The sequence below is a fragment of the Cupressus sempervirens genome, chromosome 9, assembly GCF_028749045.1.
Source record: "Cupressus sempervirens isolate cs-2001-9-10 chromosome 9, ASM2874904v1, whole genome shotgun sequence".
Classification (NCBI taxonomy): Eukaryota; Viridiplantae; Streptophyta; class Pinopsida; order Cupressales; family Cupressaceae; genus Cupressus; species Cupressus sempervirens.
Genome location: NC_143126.1, coordinates 538783945 through 538797734, shown reverse-complemented (window position 1 = coordinate 538797734; position 13790 = coordinate 538783945).

Genomic DNA, 13790 nt, shown 5'->3' with positions numbered 1-13790 from the left:
TTTTTGGACCAGGGAATTGACCAATTAGAATGTGGGCACAAAAACTGTAGTTGAAGTAGAGGCAAAGATAGATTTTGTGGTTGTGCTCGACACCTTTGAGTCTTAATTCATTTCCCTTCTCTTCTTTTTATCTTCTTTTATAGTTGTTTCTTTTTTAATCCTCCTTGTGATCCTCATCCTTCATCATCTCCATTTTCTCCTTCTTCTCCTCCTCCTTTTCTCCTTCTCTCCCTTTTGGTCTTCTCCTTCTCCTTCTCCTTCTTCTCCTTCCCCTTTTTACTCTTTCTTCATCTTCTCCTTTATTTTCTTATGATTCTCCTCCTCTTTCTTCTATTTACATGCGTGTAACCGTTAAATCAAAGTTTAACAAAAAATATATATAGAAAATGAAAGTGGAACTCCAACCCTATTTACTTGATGTATTTGTTCTCTGAAAGCATAAAATCATTTTTAAACAATTCTGTAAAATAACTATATAACAAATCAAATCAAAAACTACTTTTCTTTAAAAAAAAATTATAATATATAAATTTTATCATTGTAATACACTTTATATTATAGATTTGTATATAAATAATTTCTTTCAAATTATACTTACTTTAAACAAAGAGATGCGAACAATAAAATTAAAATCAATTATAACTATATATATATAGACATTACCAATCTTGATCAACACATACAACCAAATCTTCCTTTAGAAACTTTGGAGAATATTTGAAGATTTTTCTCACCCAAACTTTCATTCTTTTACACCTAATTTGTGATTATAAGCTGAGTTGGAATCATGTTACTGAAAATGGAAATCCATTTGGAGAATCAGAATGTGTCTGTGAGTGTGTATAGAGCATTGACAGTGCACGGTTGTCGGCATAGACACTACAAATTGTGACTGTCTAACTCACCCCTAAATCCCTTCACTACAACTATGGACAACTATATCTGCTTCTTGTATAACTCTTTCCTCCAAATTTGCTACTCCACGCAAAGGCGCCACAGTCAACATAAGTGTAATAGTGAGAAATGACGCAGGGAGGAGTAAAAAATAACGTGGAGGAAGATTGTAGTGAATGACATGAGATAATAAATGCAAATTAAATATGATTTTTCATTTGAGATTTGTACAAGTCATCCCAAACCATCACCAGAAAATGGTTTGCACGTTGTTTTTTTAAAGCATGAGACAAATTTCCGATGCAAGCAACCTCAAAGGGAAAGCCTATTGGCTAAATATTGCATCAAGTGAAGAACATTTTATTGTCAATAAAGTGATATGTTGTTGTGTGGCTAGGTTTTTCCTTTCAATTTTGAAAGGGTTTTCCCAAGGTAACTTCTAGTGTATTTTATATTTGCTATGTTTTCCTTATTGTTGTTTATCACTTATTTTTAAGCAAAACTTAACATGAAAATGATGATCGGTTTGAAAGTTGAAGATAGATTAGATGAATCTTCAAAATTCTCTTCATGGAAGCTTAGAGCCCTTATTGCACTTGAAGAGAATGACCTTTTGGATTATTTTAATTCTGATGTTGTAGAGTCATTTGAGGAAGCGAAAAGAACTCAATGGAAAAAGAATAAAATTATGGCTAAGAAGATGCTTTCTAGGTTCCAGTGCTTCATATGAGAGAATATGGACATTTGCTAAAGATTGTAACTCTTGACCAAAGCCTTAAGTTGTTGTTGCAAATGTAGAAGAGTCTTCTCCTCAAAAGGAGCAAAATGGAAACTCTAAGGGTTTCTTATTTATTTCTGCACTCTCTAGCAATGTGCCTACAAACAATGATACATGGCAGATTGACAATGGTGCATCTCAACATTTTACTAGTTGTCGAGAACACATCTTTAACTTAAAGGAAATGATTCTAGTGTTCAAGTCATTATTGGTGATGATGCAAGTTATTCACTTAAAGTTGTTGGTTCTACATTCTTTCAATTAGATTTGGGGATTCCGTTACACTTGAGTGATGTCCTTTTTGTGCTTGGTATCAAGAGGAATCCAATTTCTATAAATGCTTTAGAGAACAAAGGTTATCATATTGTCTTTTCTTATGGAAAGGTTCTTGCATGGAAGAACTCCAACATTCAATTAGTATGCGAGATTGGAGTTCCTCATGATAGCCTCTACAAGCTTTCAACATACATCCCATTTAAGCTTTAACTCGTGATTCTTCAAATTCAAGTGAACTTTGGCACAAGAGGTTTAGCCATTTAAATTTCATAACTTAATCTTATGTGGAGAAGGTTGTGATTGGTCTTCCAAAGGTGAAACAAAATCATGGAGGATTTTGCAATAGATGCACTCTAGGTAAGGACATTAAAAGCACTTTTCATAGTATTGAAAGTAGATCTAAGGATATCTTAGAGCTAATTCATCATTATTTATGATGTCCCATGTTTTTTGCTCCTCTTAGTGGCTTTTGGTAGTATGTTACCTTCATCTATGATTTTTCTCATAAATGTTGGATTTACCTTTCTGAAGTCTACAGAATCTATTAAGTGTTGTCCCAATTCATAGAATTTAAACCACTTGTTGAAAATCTATCTAATAAGAGGATTAAGATTTGTTGATCTAATAATGGAGGAGAACATTTTTTTGGTATCTTTCATAACTTTTGTGTTGAAGTTGGAATCAAGAGGGAGTTATGTGTCCTTTGTAATCCTCAATAAAATAGTCTGGTTGAAAGAAAGAATAGGACAATTGTTGAGGCAACAAAGGCTATGATTCATGATCAAAGCCTTCAAGCTTTTCTATGGGCCAAGACTCGCAAGACAACAATCCATAATCAAAATCACAGTCTTCATCAAATTTTGTACAACTTGAAGCTAGGATTAAGAGGGAGTTCTTTGTCCCTTATAATTCTCAACAAAATGGTGTACCTGAAAGAAATAACAGAACAATTGTTGACAGAAAAAAGGCTATGATTCATGATCAAGTCCTTCAAACTTCTCTATGAGTAGAGGCTTGCAAGACAATTGTTCATATTTAGAATCCCAATCCTCATCAAATTCTAAACAACTTGACTCCAGTAGAAGATTTTTAAGATTTTAAACCATACATCACTTATTTAAGAATTTTTTGTTTCCCTATCTATGTTCATGTTCCAAAAGAGAAAATGTCAAAATAGGAACCTTCGAGAAGGAAAGACATTTCTGTTGGCTATAATGATTATTCAAAAGCATACAAAATCTACATTCTAGGTTAAAAGAAAATTGAAATTAATGAGGATACCTTGTAAGAAATCAAACAAACATGATAGGGTTTAGGGTGTCTCGCTCTGTAACTACAATTTTGTAACTAGCTCCTTTGATGCTAAATTTTTTGAACTTCCACTGTTAATAATCACTTTGTAACATTTTCCAGCCATCTTGCATTTGGTCTTGAAAAGACTTCTCCTTAAGATAGGTTCCTCATCAATTCCCTTATCACATAAAGTTCTCCTCACCATCAGATTTTCTTTAGCCTCGAGTCCATTTGGTGAACCCTCAAGGTCTCCTTGAATCACAACATTTCTATTACTTTGTTCATTGCCATTAGAATATCTAACCTCAAAGGATCTATGCCCTTCTTTTCCACATCTGAAACAATTACCATGAAAACAACCTTTAGAATAAGAATTACCTCTTCTTTGATAAGAATTAGTACCTCCTCGATAAGAACTACCACCTTCCCACTCGTTATTGCCTTTATCTTTAGTTTTCCATTTAGATTTTCCCTTATCTTGCATAAAATTGTTAGATCTGCCACCTTCTCCATAATATCTACCTCAACCTCAATCTTTCTCAGCAAGCTAACTTGGTAATCAACAGGAAGGAATTTCTTCTTCACCTTGTTCACCATTTTCATCTAGGTCCTGATCTTCTCTTTTCCTTTTCTTTTTCTATCAGTTTGCAAATGCTCCCACCATAGTGAGGTGTGACCTTTCAACCTAGTGATTACAATCTTCACCTTCCTATTATCAAGAGTGCCTTTAAACTCAAAGAACTTCTCCATATCAGAGATCCAATCCAACACAACATTAGTGTCCAATTTTCCATCATAAGGAACAACTTCCACAGCAGGCTTTAAATGTGCCCTAGACAATACTCTCAACAATCTTTCCTCATCTTGATTTTCCTCACATTCTAGATTAGAGTTTGGTGACATTGCTTCATCATCACTCACATCATCAAGATGTGCTCCTCTCCTTTGGGTTGTCTCCACAACATCTAATCAGGTTGTAATTTGTCTCAATATGTCCATAATAGCAATGTCAGCATTTTCTATACTGCAAACCATCTTTACAAACAAATTCTTGCAAGATCATAACCCTCTACAAGTTATAGGTCAAATCCACAGATCTACTTATCTACAACCAAATTCAACTTGGGGTTCTACATGGCCCAATCTCCATAAGGATGAACCTCAAGCTCTGATACCACCTTATGCAAGGAGAGATCTGAATAGCTAGGGCCAGAGGCACACCTAACTATCTAGCCACCTTGCTGAGTAAACATGATGGAAGAAAACAACATGGATAACAACACAAAGGAGATGGAGAGAGAGAGAGAGAGAGAGAGAGAGAGAGAGAGAGAGAGAGAGTAAACACTTTATTGATTCATTCAATTATCAACATACATACCCAACTGTAAGGACTTCTGGGTTATGCCCAGATACAATTATAACTTCAAGATCCACAATCCAGTTTCAAATTCGCTTTTTCAGAAAACATTTTCTCTGAACTCTTTGAGTCCTTACCTAACCTAAACCAAATACCCCTATTATACTTGCATATGTTGTTAATATTTTGCTATTGTACATTTTGAGACTCTTATTGGAAAAATAAAATAGTTGTGATTTCCTTTCTTGTTGATTATGAGTTCTTATTCATGTAAAATATATAAAAATTTAAGAACTTGAACTATTTCACGTATGAGAGACTCATAGTGAGCATTATGTAGAGAGAGTCTATGATGTCATCACATTGAGAGATTTTGTGGTGGGAATTGAAAGTCATGTTGAGAGAGTCCATGACTATATCACATTGAGAGAATCTGTGATACAGTGTTGGTTGTAAACTTTACTATCTTGTCATGTTGAGATATTCCATGAAAACATCACGTTGAGAGAGTTTGTGATGAAAGATGGTTATGATCCTTGCAGGCTTTTCATGTTGAGGGATTCCATGAGAATATCACATCAAGAGAGAGTCTACGATGTAAAGACCTTGCAAGAGTGTCATGTTGAAATATTTCATAACAATATCACATTGAGAGAGTCCATGATGAAAGTTGATTGTGATTCTTGCAAGTTTTTCATGTAGAGTGATTGGGTGAATTTTATTTTTTTAATAAGAATATATGTGAATAGAATTTTTCATTGACAGTTTTGGTTGCAACCTTGTGTGATTACTTAGTTAATGATCTCTCACTTGCTAAGAGAGAGTGTTGAATATTGTAGTTGCCATAGAGATATTTTTCTCTAAAAATATGAGTGTTATTATCATTAGCTAAATATGACATTTATGATAATAATTATAATATTAAATATAAAGATATGTGTCATATGACAAGCGTTGAGGCATGGAAATACAAAGTGTTGTGTATTTAAAAATTTAGTCATATTTTGGAAAATTCAAGAGACCTTTGGTTGTAATATAAAGAGTCTCTCTATTTGTTATAACTAGCACTTGCACTTGCACTGAAAAAGAAGTGCAAGGGTTACATCAATAGCAAATTATTTGTAATTTTAAAATACAATAGATGTATTTATAAGTTGTGTTTATATTTTGTTAATACAATTATAAGATACATTATTTTGTGAACCATTAGAAGATTATTTGAATTATTTATCTCTCTATAGTTAATTAAAGAAAAGATTTGTAACATGTTGAACAGTAAAAAGAAAAAATATTGAAAAAACTAAGCTCGATATATTGATACATGATTTGTCCCATAAAGTAATATGTTTTTAAAGTAAAATATTTGAGGCATTTGCATAATCTCCAAATCTAAAAAAGAAACATAACATCCAAAATGTGTTAGAGTAAATAATTAATTATATATTCTATTTACTTAAGCTTACTTAGGTAAATGCATTTCATTTATTAGTTGTAGTCTAGGAGTTAGTTATAAATTGTTGACAATACGGGAGTTCGTTCTCTCCTAAGTCATACTTATCCTCTCACATTGTTCGAGGACTTTCCACCTTATGTGGATGTATGCTTAGTTGTCACACTTATCTCCTAGCGTCTTCTAGCTTGTTCTAGGAAATTCCTTGAGCTCTTTATTTTCGAGCTCCCTCATTGTATTTCATCATCACATTCTTGCATATTGAAAATACATATTTTCTTGTGTTTACATACTTGTTGTCTCTCATGTCCGTTTAGGGTTTTTCCCTAGCTCCTCACTCTTCCTTCCTTGGCTTCCCTTTGATAGGTTATTGCATGCAAGTGATCTTGAGCATCTTCGGAGTTGGATTTCATCAACTCTAATATGGTATCAAAGCCTTCCTACTACTACTTCGTTGAAGGATTTTTGAAGCTATGATTTGAAGTTACAAACCCTAGTTTGTTTGTATATTTTTCTTCAAATCGGGGGAACAACATTCTTTCAGAGCACTTTGGACCCAAACGAATGCTGCCATTAGATCCGAAAGGCCGTTTATAGTCTGGATTCATATAAAACTTTTCAATTTTGGAGACAGAGCTCTGGGAGGCAAGAAATTTTGCTTGCAGGGTTTTCCGTACGGTTGTACAGACGATTCAACATGAAAAAAATTAGTGCAAAGAGCACCACCACGACACTGCCTAGTAGCCACCACGGGGTCGCCCGCGCGCAACCCGCGCTCTGCCATAGTTCAACGGGCCACGCTTGCTCTGCCTGGTCTCCTCCGCAGACCTCCATAGGCTGCGCCTCTCGACTTTAGCACCTCTGCCAGTGCTTAGCTCTGTTTTGCTGCTCCACTGGTTCTTCTCGCCTGTTTTCACTAGCCTCTATGCCCGTGACCCATCAGCTCCTGCGCCCACTCTGCAATTGACATGTGTCCATCGTTGGTCCTTCTGCTCAGTCAGTGCATTCTGTGCATGACACGTGGTAGGGCTACCACGTGGCACTTTTCCATGTGGCCCCTGCCATGCCAACATGTCTACCACGTGGTGTTGGCGTTCTTTTTTTTGCGACGACGGTTGTCTAGCCGTCAAATTTAAGCTAGTGATTTGCTGAGATCAGCACTACATCATCCAACTTTTTGCACCTATCCTTCAAGGTCATTTTGGACCTACCTTCGATTTTTTGGCCATAACTTGAGCATACGGAGGTATTTTTCCAATATGAAAGAAGTGGCAGAAAGTTGGTTCCCAGACGAAGACATTGGTGCAGGTATTTTTAGGTTTTGAAGCAGTTTTGTTCCTTTTTTTAGTTGAAGTTTGAAGTTGTGTTTTTTACTCCAGCTTGCATATCTTTTACGTCCCATGTTAGTTTTTTGAAAACATTATATTTTTGAAAAGCTAGTTTTGTCATCTTTTCAGAAATGTAATCCTTTTCCTTAGATTTTGGCCCATGCTCTTTCTATCATATTTTTGGTGGTTTTGCTCTATGGTGGATATCTTGGGTGTTTCACGTCTGAGGATCATTTTCCTAGCATGATTTCTTTTGTTTTGGGTTGTCTTATCTTTTGTGTTAGCTTTTTTTCCTGTTTTGATCATTATAGACATCATTTTTAAGCACTTTTGTGTACGCACTGAGATAAAGTGTCACTTTTTCATTACGAGTTCATGAACATTATTTTTGAGTCAGTTGTACATACACTCTTTTTATAAAGCACCATGGGTGGATAGTTGTTTGCTATTTTAGGCCTTCTCCCTTTGTCAAGTGTGTGTCCCTTCCCCGACATTAGCCCCATGCAGCATCATTGTGATCGTGTCTTTATAGGTGTTTGTACCTCTTCCTCTCTCGTTGTTCTTGGTTCGTCTGCAGGATATTTTTGGTCCACCTTCTCAATTGCCTGTCATCTCACCTCGTCTACATTAAGGGGGGGTTATGTTGTTATTCTGTTGTTTTAATGCATCTGTGGTTTGATGGTTCGATAGTGTGAACTATATATTCAGTGGTTGATCCTATATACAAGGTGATTGCAGTGGCTGGCTACCTATGCATTTTGGTGAGATGGATCATCTACCATATAGACACACTCTGTTCATGCCTTCTTCTTCCTTGGAGGTTCTTCAGATCAGCAGTTTTGTTTCTGATGACAGATTTTGCAGCTTCTTCATGCTTCAGTGATGCTCTTCATGATCACTCCTTGTTCATGTTTTAGAGGACATTCCCTAGTTGAAGGCTTCTTTAATTCTTCACTAGGTTCTTACCTCTTTTTGGGGGGGGATTTTTTCCAAGTAGTTTTCTCTCTTTCCCCGTTTTTAGAGGTTGCATCTTTTACATTTGTACATGGGTACCTAACATGGCCTTGTTGCCGAGACCCATTTCTGCATTTCTTAGTTTTGTGAGCTTAAGGAATTTCCCTAAGTTTCACTTAAGGGGGGGTGTTAGAGTAAATAATTATTTATTTATTCTATTTACTCAAGCTTACTTAGGTAAATGCATTTCATTTATTAGTTGTAGTCTAGGAGTTAGTTATAAGTTGTTGTCAATACGGGAGTTTGTTCTCTCCTAAGTCATACTTTATCCTTTCACATTGTTTGAGGACTTTCCACCTTATGTGGATGTATGCTTAGTTTTCGCACTTATCTCCCAGCGTCTTTTAGCTTGTTCTAGGAGATTCCTTGAGCTCTTTATTTTCGAGCTCCCTCATTGTATTTCATCATCACATTCTTGCATATTGAAAATACATATTTTCTTTTGTTTGCATACTTGTTGTCTCTCATGTTCATTTAGGGTTTTTCCCTAGCTCCTTGCTCTTCCTTCCTTGGCTTCACTCTGACAGGTTATTGCATACAAGTGATCTTGGATGCCTTCGGGGTTGGATTTCATCAACTCCAACAAAATGAACATGTTGAGGAAGTCTATTTTTATTGTGTATATATTTTGTTAGTACAATAGTTAAGTGCATACAATCTTGTTTGCATCATCTTAAATAATATTTTTATTACATCGAAAAGCCCTCACACAAAGTTTCATCCAACTTAACCAAAATCCTCACCAAATTTAAATACTCTTCCCTTAGGGCTAAATGCAAGGTTGTATCTCCTTGTTTATTAGTAATATTTTTTATTTTATTGATCAAACCTACATGAATAACTTGGTTAATCTTGACAAACAAATATAACCTTTCTAGTTTATCAAAGTGAGTTTAAGTAGAACATGATTGAGTCCTATAGCTTGGTTTCTAGCTATTCTAGAAAATATGCATTTTAGGAGTCAACTGGTCAAAAGAGAAATAAGTGAATAGTAGCTTATAACTAATAGGATAGTATGTAAAGATAAATAACCTAGGTGTCCAAAAATTAAGCTTGACAGATCAAGATTTTCAAATATTTATTTGGCCTCTTTTATTTTACCACTATGAAAATTTTCAAAGAATGCCAATATATTATCCATTTCTAAAAATGTTTTTTTCATGTTGAAGTTGAATGCTAGTTAAAGTTACCAATTTCCCAATACTTACCTCTAACTTCAATTTGATACTTAAAGCCTAAAGTGACACCACCTTAGATCTCTAAATTTATGATAAAATGAGTTAGTGAAGAGAATAACCCAAGTCTCATAGTTTTTCTATTAGCTCATTCAACAAATCTAGATTTTAATAATATTTTATATGTATTTAATGAATATTATGTGAAGAACATGAATCTAGGTCTCCTAAAATTAGTTTTGACATATCAAGCTTTCCAAGTCAATCTTTTGCAATACAATACTGCTTTGAAAAGCTTCAAAGAAGACCAACATGTTACATATTTTTGAAATACTTTTCGTCATGTTAAAGATGAATGTCATTTAATGGATGCTAGCAAGAGAATACAACATCCTTAGCTCTTTTTTGGTTAGTGTAATTTTAAGCTTTTCAAAGAGTTTGTCATTAAGTTCTATTTATAAAATACTGACATCACCTCAAATACCTCTAAGAACATCACTAAACAATTATTATCTATTGGAATATTGTGAGTTAAGATATCTATGAAATTATTAAAGAGCCAATTGACCTAAATATGCATGCTATCATTTTGACATACATAGTGTGCAATACACTTCATACTCCATCGCACACAGGGAAAATAAAGTGGAGTTTGCAAGAAAATCATAATAGAGATCAAGCACCTTGTGAATAGTTCTTCTTTGAACCATGTTTTTTTTCTCATCTTTCCTTTGCAAGGATCTTATTATTTGATCATCTTATTAGATTATCTCCTTTTACTCTAGATCTAATTTTCATTGCCAACAAATTTCAATTTTGATTTTCCAAAGAATTGATTTTAGGTTGAAAGACTTGAGTTGAGTGGACATAACAACAGTTTTTGTAAAAATTATTTGACATGATGCCTCCAAGAAATGTGGTTGTATGCAATGTTATTTAAGATAGATTTATATCATATATTGATTTTTTGAAAAGATATCTAGCAAGTTTCAAAAATTATATTGATTAGTAGAGTCACAACCTTCTCATTAAAGAATTTAACTACCCATAAATGTGCAACTACAATTTTACTCAAATTTTATTCCATCAACTTTTCAAATGCTACTGGGTAAGTATGCACATGCGCTTGTTTGTACTATACTTATTAAGTTATGATAGATGCATACTACTAAGTAGAAAACCATGTCTTGGAAATTATGTGTGAAATAATTTTTAATTACAAGCAACCTCAAAGGGAAGTCTATTGGGACTTGTAATCTTGGTGTGCAAAAAGAAATGAGCTTATTTTGCTTAGTAACCACAAGTTTTTGGAACAAGAAATTGACCAATTAGAGTTGAAGTAGAGGCAAAGATAGATTTTGTGGTTGTGATCAACACCTTTGAGTCTCAAATCATCTCCCTCCTCTTCTTTTTCTCTTCTTTTATGATTGTTGTTTCTTTTTTATCCTCCTTGTGCTCCTCATCCTTCATGGTCTCCCTTTTCTCCTCCTCTTCTCCTTCTTCTCCTCCTCCTCCTCCTTTTCTCCTCCTCCTCCTTTCCCTTCTTTCCTTTTTGGTCTTCTCCTTCTCCTTCTACTTCTCTTTCTCCTTCTTCTTCTTCCCCTTTTTCTCTTTCTTCTTCTTCTCCTTTATCTTCTTCTTCTTATCCTCCTCTTTCTTCTATTTACATGCATGCAACCATTAAATCAAAGTTTAACAAAATATATATATAGAAAATGAAAATGGAACTCCATCCCTATTTACTTGATATATTCTCTGAAAACAAGGAACCATTTTTAAACAATTATTCAAAATAAATATATAACAAATCAAATCAAAAACTACTTTTCTTTAAAAAAAATACATTATAATATATAAACTTTATCATTATAATATACTTTATATTATGAATTTATATATAAATAATTTCTTTCAAATTATACTTATCTTAAATAAAAAGATGCCAACAATAAACTTTAAATCAAACTTAACTAAAAATATATATACACATACACACACACACACACACATGTATATATATGTATACACATATGTATATATATATACATATGTATGTATCTATATATACATACATATGTATACACACACACACACGCACACACACACACACACACACATATATCTATATATATTATATGTATATGTATATATAATATACATATATATATACATATATATATATATAGAAAAAGTGGCCATAGCCACTATATTATATTATATTATTGATGTTTTACAAATCCTAAAGCATAAATCCATATGTATATATATATATATATACATATGTATGTATCTATATATACATACATATGTATCTATACATACATACATATGTATATATACATATACATATACACACATATATATCTATATATATATTATATGTATATGTATATATAATATATATATACATATACATATACATATACATATACATATACATATATATATATATCTATATGTGTGTGTGTGTGTGTATATGTATATGTATATATGTATATACATATACATATATATATGTATATGTATATGTATATATATATATAGAAAAAGTGGCCATAGCCACTATATTATATTATATTATTAATGTTTTACAAATCCTAAAGCATAAATCCATTCCTATTTATCTCAAAATTTAAACATATTGGTAAGAATCATGGAAGTCAACTCTTATTCGCTGAAAATAGCCAATTAATAAGCAAGCATTTTCTTACATTTCCCAAAAATATAAAAATCCACTAGTAAAAGTATATTTGTCGTAAGATATGCCCCTCATAATCAATTTCACCATTATTTGTTGGTACATTTGATTATGTGCTTCTACCAGATTTTGTTTTTTTCCTAACTGAGCACTTTTTAACATTTTCTTGAGGAGGCTATAAAAGTAATCAATTTTTTTTCTAATTTAGGCACCTATTAGAACAAAAAAATTACAATGGTCTAGAAGAAGGGAGTTTGACAAATTGGTGCATTTCTTTTGCTATAAAGGGAAGTCAGTGGCATCTTATGATTAATGGTTAGCAAGGAAGTGGAGATATGACGAGGAGTTTGAGGTCCATTTCATTTCGAAGTGGGTTCTTTGTTTCGTCCTAACAATGACAATGATGATAGTAAAACTTTGATATGGGCAGTGCCTAGAGATGCTTCCCAAGTATACTCGCCTAAGAACATCCATACTATAGGATAAAGATCAAGATTCTATTGCCTCCCATGAAATAGACATTACCAATCTTGATCAACACATATAACCAGAAAATGGTTTATAGGTGGTTGTTTTTCAGCATGAGACAAATTTTGGTTACAAGCAACCTGAAAGGGAAAGCTTATCAGCTAAAAATCACATCAAGGAACATTTTACACTTGAACATTTTATTGCCAATAAAGTGATATTTTGTTGTGAGGTTGGGTTTTTCCCTTCAATTTTAGAAGGGTCTTCCCAGGGTAACTTCTAGTGTATTTTGTATTTGTTATGTTTTCCTTATTGTCGTTTATCACTTTTTTTAAGCAAAACTTAACATGAAAATGGTGAACACTTTGAAAGTTGAAGATAGATTGCATGAATCTTAAAAATTCTCTTCATTGAAGCTTAGAGCCCTTATTGCACTTGAAGAGAATGACCTTTTGGATTATTTTATTCTGACGTTGTAGAGCCATTTGAGGAAGCTGAAAGAACTCAATGGATAAAGAATAAAATTATGGCTAAGAAGATTATGATCAGTTCAATTGAGGATCATTTGATTTCCATTTTTTCAAAATTAGAATCAGCCAAGGAGCAAGGATTTGTATGAGTTCAACAATACCAATAGAGCTCTTGCACTACAAAACCAAATGTTGTATATGAAAATAGCTAGAGGTGAATATATATATATTCATACTTATAAAAATTATAGAGTTAAAATATCAACTTAGTGTTATTGGTGAATCATTTGTAGATAAGGATCTGGTTATGCTTCCAATGAATGGACTTCCTCATTCTTGGGAATCCTTCATTCAAGGTGTTAGTGGAAGAAGTGAGCTCCCAAAATTTGATAGGTTGAGAGTTGATTACATTTAAGAATAACATGGATTAGAAGCTAGAGGAAATGAACATAGAAGTCATCACAAAGATGATCATGTACTTGTAGACCACAATTCTAATGAAAAGGGCACATATGATACTTCAGAAGATTCAAAGATAAAAACTTTGAATCATCTATTGACTCCAAGAAAAAGAAAAGGGGTGTTTCTA